Here is a 7,260-nt window from a genome sequence, read left to right on the forward strand (position 1 = left end):
AGTCGTGAAATAAAGCTACAAGCACTGCCATAGTGTTAAATGTCTTTCTAAAAGACACTTTGTAAATGCTCAAATCTACCACTTAAGTTACATTTATGTGTAATCTGAAGCCCAACAAAGCAGATCCAAATAAGGTTGTAACATGAGAAGAAATTAGCATTCCTGAAAATTCACTTAAACACAATGCAAAAAAATTTTTGTAGCAAGCCATCTACTTAATAGAATAAAGTGTATGTTCAGATTGTCTTTACAGAGCTCTTCTTGTGGATCACAGACACACAAGTTGAAAGTGAACCATATGCTCTTCTGTATACACTTGCATTGAATTGCCAGTCAGTCTATGCACTTGCTTGATACTTCACATTATTGTCAAATGTTTCTTCAAACTTGTACACACAAGTTCGTGAAATTTTTTTCCAGTATGTAATAAAAGGCAATTCGACCTCATGCAATTGGATCTTCTGGTGTATTCAGCAGGAAATACTAAAGTAAAATGTGAAGCTGATATACTTTTAACTGTTCTTCTTTCCTGCTACAATAGATCTATAAGCCAAAGCTAACCTATTGCTTATGCTTAGATCAGCTTTTTTTTTTTTTTTTACTATTAGGATGCTTATCACGATTGATCACTGAAGTTTATGCAAAGTAGATCTTTAAATACAACATAATGAAGTAAGAACTGTATTCATTTTACAACCTTAAGAAGTCTACTTTTATGTAATCTTAAACAGCAGATAAGTCAGCAAATGCAAGTTAATTGGTGTTCTTGTTAGAAAGCATATAAGGAAAAAGCAAAAATAAAAAGCCTTAGTTTGGTTGCACTATAATGCTCTTATTTCTCCATCCGTGCTGTGAGAGTAAGACCTTGGTAAGAGGAAAAAAATCTGACACTGAAAAATGTTCATATAGTCCAATGACAACAAATGTCAATGCAGCAACTTAAACATAGGCATTTTATTTTGTGATTTAGTGCAGTTACTTAACAGTCTTTTAAGCATAACCAGCACTAGACTGGTAGCAGTGTTATTTTGAATGCGAAGTTTTGGTGAGATGAATGACACTCATCCAAATTCATCTGAACAGAAATCTATTTGATGTTAATTTCCATAGTGTTTCCACATACTCCTCCTCCTTAACAGCTTGTTCTTACAGTTGTCCAGTAGAAAAGCAATGTATTTAAGCTCAACTGTCTCTTCCTCTGAAGTGGAAGAAGTGTGGTGGAGAAATGTAGAGAAGAGGCTGGAATATAAAAGACCTCTATGCTGCCTACTTTTCTTGAGATTGTCTAGGGATTTGTCCTCAATTTTCATACAATCAGTATGATTTGGGTTGGAAGGGACCTTTAAGATCATCTAATTCCAACCCTCTGCCACGGGAAGGGACATCTTCCACCAGACCAGGCTGCTGCTCAAAGCCCCATCCAGCCTGACCTTGAACACTTCCAGGGATGGGGCATCCACAGCTCCTCTGGGCAACCTGTGCCAGTGCCTCACTGCCCTAATTTATTATGCTGTAGCACAGTAAATATGCTTTATACAGCATTTATTATGCTGTAGCATAATAAATAGCTGTAGCCATAGCATGTACTGGCCAAACCTCACCTAAGTAAGGCCAGGCTTGATGCAGCTCTAGGCAGGCTGCTCTAGTGGTTGGCAACCCTGCCCAGAGCAGGGGCATTGAAACTAGATGATCTTTGAGGTCCTTTTCAGCTGAGGCCATTCTATGATTCTAAGTAATGACCAGCATACATGTTTTGTAATGGGTTGGCAGTGTCTGTCTCTGTACACCTTCTTCTTCACTCTCATAATGCTTCTAGGTTAAGACTAGCTGTTCTGACCCTCTTAAAAACTCAGAACATTTTTATTAAATGTCAGTTGTCTGCTGTTTAATTTTGGTCATTATGTCAGCTTTGTCACTATGAGCTCTTCCTTTACTTGGAGAGTTACCTCTGGAGAACTTGCTGAAACATTAAAGTTCTTTACTGCCTTTAAAGTTACTCTTCTGGTTTGTAGGATTATTTGTGCTCATAGAAAAAATTCATATGTTGAAGTGAGCAATTCATTGTGCTTTGAGGCTAAGAAATATAAACATCTAGTTAATTGTCTTTAGAAGTCAAAATACCATGTTTGCCTGCTTGACACAAGGAATTTTCAACAAAATGTTGTCATGTTTGGGAAATCCATAGGAATATTTCAGATGAGCTTCAGTGCTCAAAAGTACAAACTTAGTTTAAACAGTATACTTCAAAAATAATTTGCTGTACCAATATGAAAACAAAGGAATCTGTTTCTCTAAATGTGTTGATGAAACATGAAATAAGGCACCCAGTGCTTTCAACACTAGTTGAGTCACACATTTAAGGAACCAGGTAGGGGTCTTGCTACAGTCTTGCTGGGGCCAAAAGTGAGTGAAATGTCATTGTCTGCTATAGTCAAACACTAAGCCAAATGCATATAAATCTTGGTAGTAGGTAGGGACATAAGATCTTTTGTAAGTTTTTTATTTCTTTAATTAATCTTTTGAGAAAGTTAACATAGTGTTAACATAATTTCAGTTTAGGTCCCACCCAGTTTATGATACACACTGTGAAGCCCATAAATTTTGGGAAGTGATCTACCGGTGTCTCATGAGATGGTGCCTTTAGCTCACGCAAACTTGGATTCTCCGTAGCAGAATCCAGAGCTCAGTACTAATAGTACTGAATCAATATGGGGAACATGACAATAGGGGCTTCACTGTGTAATAATATGTCAATTCCGAGTATGTAACTGTCATAAGTCCATAATTTATTACATGTACCAGCTATAATAGAGCTAGTATGATTATTTCAGTCTATGCTATAGTTGCAATTCCTTGCTGTGAAAGAATTACAGAAAATTAGATGACTGCTTTTCTAATAGGCTTTGAAACTAGAAACTACCTTGAAATGTTCTTTGTAATACTGGATTTTTCAGTCTTGGGATATTAAACAATGCATAAAAATTTCTGAATAAGAAATGTAATGATTTAACGCATAATATTTTTCTTCTTTTGTAGTATGTTTATAGGGAACATAGTATTTAAAAATATGTATTTGATTTTGTATAAGAATGCTGTAATTACCTATATATGCTGCAATCACCTTCTAGAACTAACAAACTGCTACATCAGTAACAAGCCTATGTATGCTCTAGAAATTTCACTGGAAGAATTTAATAAATGTTAGGAACAGATTTATTTCTAAATAATATAACGCTAAATTCTTTTTTTAACTATGGTTTCTACTGTGCATTCCTACAACTAACAGTTCAGGGCTATCTTGTGGTGGCTAAATTATGTGTTAGGATCCTTCTAAACTTCCTGAGCAGTATTGCAATACTACTATCACTTGTCCTATTTTTTTTTTTAACTTAAATGTCTGTCCAATCCAACCTCATACTACAACACACAGGCATGAGAAGGAAATTAAAACATGGCAGGCATTTCAGTACAGGCTTATGCAAGCCAGTCATGTAATTTATTAAATTTTTGAAAAATCTTGGACAAAATAAGGAATCCAATTTTTTTCAAGGAAAGCTACTGTTAGATTATCCTTTGCATTTTTTCAACAAAAACAAGCTCAGTTTTGAATGTAACCATGTCTTCAGATTTGATAGCTTTGTACAAAGCATGCACATTCAGCATTTTATGCCTATTTCCAAGGCAACTTTAGTTTCTCTTCAGTATTTTGGTGCCAGGGCAACAACTGGTCTCTTAATTTTAAGGGTTTTATTATTGCAGGTTTACCAGAACCAGAAAGTGCTGTATAAATTGCTGTATAATATACAGTTGGGTTTTGGTGAAGTTCTTTAGATTGAAAGCTTTAAAACAGGTTGTATATGAGGGGAATAATTAACAGTATGCTTTTTTTTGGCCAATTGCAGCCTTGTTAGACTTTTCAATTGAGTTGTATTTACTGTAGGAAGAAAATTACTGCTTTGGAAACAAAATTCTTCTTTCACTTGTAAAAAATTTAATAGCTGATTGTATTATACTATTGTAGATAGATACAGTGAACCAATGAACCTACCTGTGACTTTTTAGATTACTTTTTCAGCAATTTGCATTTTTATCTCAAACAGTCATAATAATTACATATTCATATTTCATATAATAAGTTGATGTCAGTATGCTTGCATTTCTGGATTTCTTACATGCTTTCTCTTTGAGCTTGACCTTTTAAGAATCCATTAAAGAAAGGGACCATAGGTAGCAAGCGTTTCTCCACCTATACTTGGCTAACTCTTGAAATGGCCAGTGCTGTTACATTATGCTAAACTGTGATTAGTCAAATAATTACAGTATAGACATTCATTGAATAAGCAGGACTGTGCTTTTGGTACAGTTTGTACTTGCAAAATGAAAGCACTTAATAGTTGTTCCCAGACTGCTATCAGACCATATTTGACAAATATTTCCTTCTTGTAACTTTTTTCTCTTATACTGATATTTCTGCAGTGTATAATCACTGTTTACAGGTCAAGACTCAATAAATTTGTTAGTAATACTTAATACAAAAAGTATCTTGTCATTTTCTATAAAAATAACTTCTAAATCTGTTGCTACCTGCTCAGTACTAGATCTTACATTAAAAAAGTCACAATATTAATACATTATAAGAGATGATTACAACTACTTTCTTCATAAGGCAGTGAAAAATACTATCAGTGTATGTTCTCCCCAACCCCCCATCTTTCCTGTTGAGTGACATGTTTTTGGTTCATCTTTCTTATTACAACTTTCAATTAAAGAAGTCCTTATTAAAGTTTTCCTAAATCGTGTCACTCTCTTATCAAGTGAACAGATGCATAGCTATTATATGTACAACCTTTGATAATCACCTTTAACATATGTAAGCTTGAAGTTAACTACCTTTGAAACAAACTGATGAAATTTAAATGAGTCATACAGAAATTGCCCCTCACTCTCCAGCATTGACAAATATTTACCATATTAACTGTCTCAATAGCATTACCAGGAAATTTAAAACTAGAAGTTATTTTAGAGAAGTTCAAAAAGATTTGCTTATTGAAGCAGATCAGTAATGTGTTCAAGATGCTATGCTTAGACCCACCAGAATCGTGCAATTGCTCAGCTGCGATAAATCAAAAGTTGAGTTGTAAGCCTGTTAATCACCTAAAGCTTATCTTGTATCTCCAAATCTAGTTTTAACAGAAAATACATATTAAAAAGGTAATAGAAGCTACTATAGATTTACTAGCAAATGGAAAAATTAAAGTTCTAAAACCTGTGTTTTAGAAGCATGACATGATTAAATCTAGTCATGCAGTATCATTTGTACCAAACTGTATGATGGAAATCCTTTTCATTATGATGCTAATTGTGATGGCATGTACAAGATCAACTACTGAATGTTTTGTGTTTTAAAGGCCTTAATTGTTTATATTGTATTAATGTTTTTAAAGACTATAAGGAATTGACACTTTCCTTGTAAACTGTTAAAATACTTTTGAACACTTAAATCATTTTCAGAGAAGTCTAGTTCTGTATTTTAATACCCCTTTTTGTTGTGGTTTTTTTTTTGTACAAGAAATGTTGCTAAATTCTGGTATCTTTAAAAAGAAGTCTGATTATCAACCTCTATAGTCTAAGGTCTTTACCCTTCTGAGATTTATTTTGGTTAATAGTCCTCTGAAAGTCATCATCTGTGAAAAAATTTGAGCAAAGTGAAATAAACATTTCATTTAAGCATCTAAACTCTTTCATAATAACGGTTGGATGAAATAAAAAAACCACTCTGGAGAAGAAAAGGATAAATTTCAATTGATCTAAATACTCTATAAACTCAAAGTTTCTGGTAATTTGTTTTCAATTAGATTTATCCCCATTACTCCTGTTTCAGTACTTTCACTTATTTTTATTCAAGTGAAATATCTACATATGCACATTTTCTTTTAATTAAGCAGAAAAATGCCAAGAATTATTGTTAATGCCTTTAACAGTTGAAATGCACATCTAGACCTATTTACTTTAGGTAAGATACAACTCTGGTCTTATTTTTGTGCCTGCCTGTAGCTTTGTCTTCTATTAACTTTCATATTTCCCCTGTGATCTATCAGCCATCCTACAGCAAATATTTTGTATGTTGTCACTTAAAGCATGGATTACTGTCAAATTGCTTGTTTTTAAGTGTCCTCTAACCTGTTGATTTGTACTTTCTCTTATTAGAATCTGCTGCAAAAAATCTTAAGGAAAAAAAAAATCAAGAAGTTCAAATTAGTAAGAGATGAAGATGTATTAAATCATCAAGATAACTTTATTAGAGAAAGGTGTCTTGGCACACTTGCTAATATGGCATATTTCTTTTGCTGAAATGTAAGTATTTGCTACTTTTGAATATTCACAAAGCATTACTTATAGAAAATACTGTTGTACCAGGTTTCTCTCTGCTCCCATCTTTCCTGAAAGTTTACTTACCAGAAAAATTTAACTCACTTTATTTCATTCCTCTGGAACATTCAAGATACTTAAGTTTTTCCATACAGCAGACTGTAACTGAGCATGATCTGTAACTGAACTTAATGCTTCTCTAAAAGACAGTCTGGACCAATAAAAGCATTCAGCCTTTATTCAAATACTTCTTTATAAACTCTTCTCAAGTTTTATTTGCAAACTGTATTTCTGTCCAGTGTCCAGTTTTGTAAATACACAATTCAGTGTAGTGGGTTTTAACTTGTTTTAACTCGTTAAACACCTAGGTTGTAATTATATGCTCATGCTGACCAGGTAACAGAGGTGTCTTGTACCTAATACTGCTGATAGGTTTAACCTTTCTTGACTGAGCCCAAAACCATTCAACATTAAACAAAAGAAAAATACATCCTGCTTGACACCACACAAATGAGCAACTGTTGGTATACCCAACCAACACTGTATTTAGGACTCCTCAACCATTATAATTCAGTGTTAGTAATCCAGATTAAAATAAGCTATCCAGGCCCTATTAAGGGTAACATTCTATCAGAGCTTTGCTATACAGAAATAGCAAAAGTCTATAAATGGTTCTTTAGGCCTTCCCTGAGAGTTCAGTATTTTTTTGGTACTAATCTTTCCGGTGCTATTAAAGGCACTTCTGTTTTCAATTTAATAATAGTTAAGGAAGCAATGAAGGTAAAAGCTTTTTACAGTCAGTTACATGATGTTCATATAAAACTACTGTATTTTGGCTACATAGATGTTGGAAGTCATGCTGTTCTTAAAGCCCTTTATAATCCACCAGAA

The sequence above is a fragment of the Cygnus atratus genome, chromosome 11, assembly GCF_013377495.2.
Source record: "Cygnus atratus isolate AKBS03 ecotype Queensland, Australia chromosome 11, CAtr_DNAZoo_HiC_assembly, whole genome shotgun sequence".
NCBI classification, from domain to species: domain Eukaryota; kingdom Metazoa; phylum Chordata; class Aves; order Anseriformes; family Anatidae; genus Cygnus; species Cygnus atratus.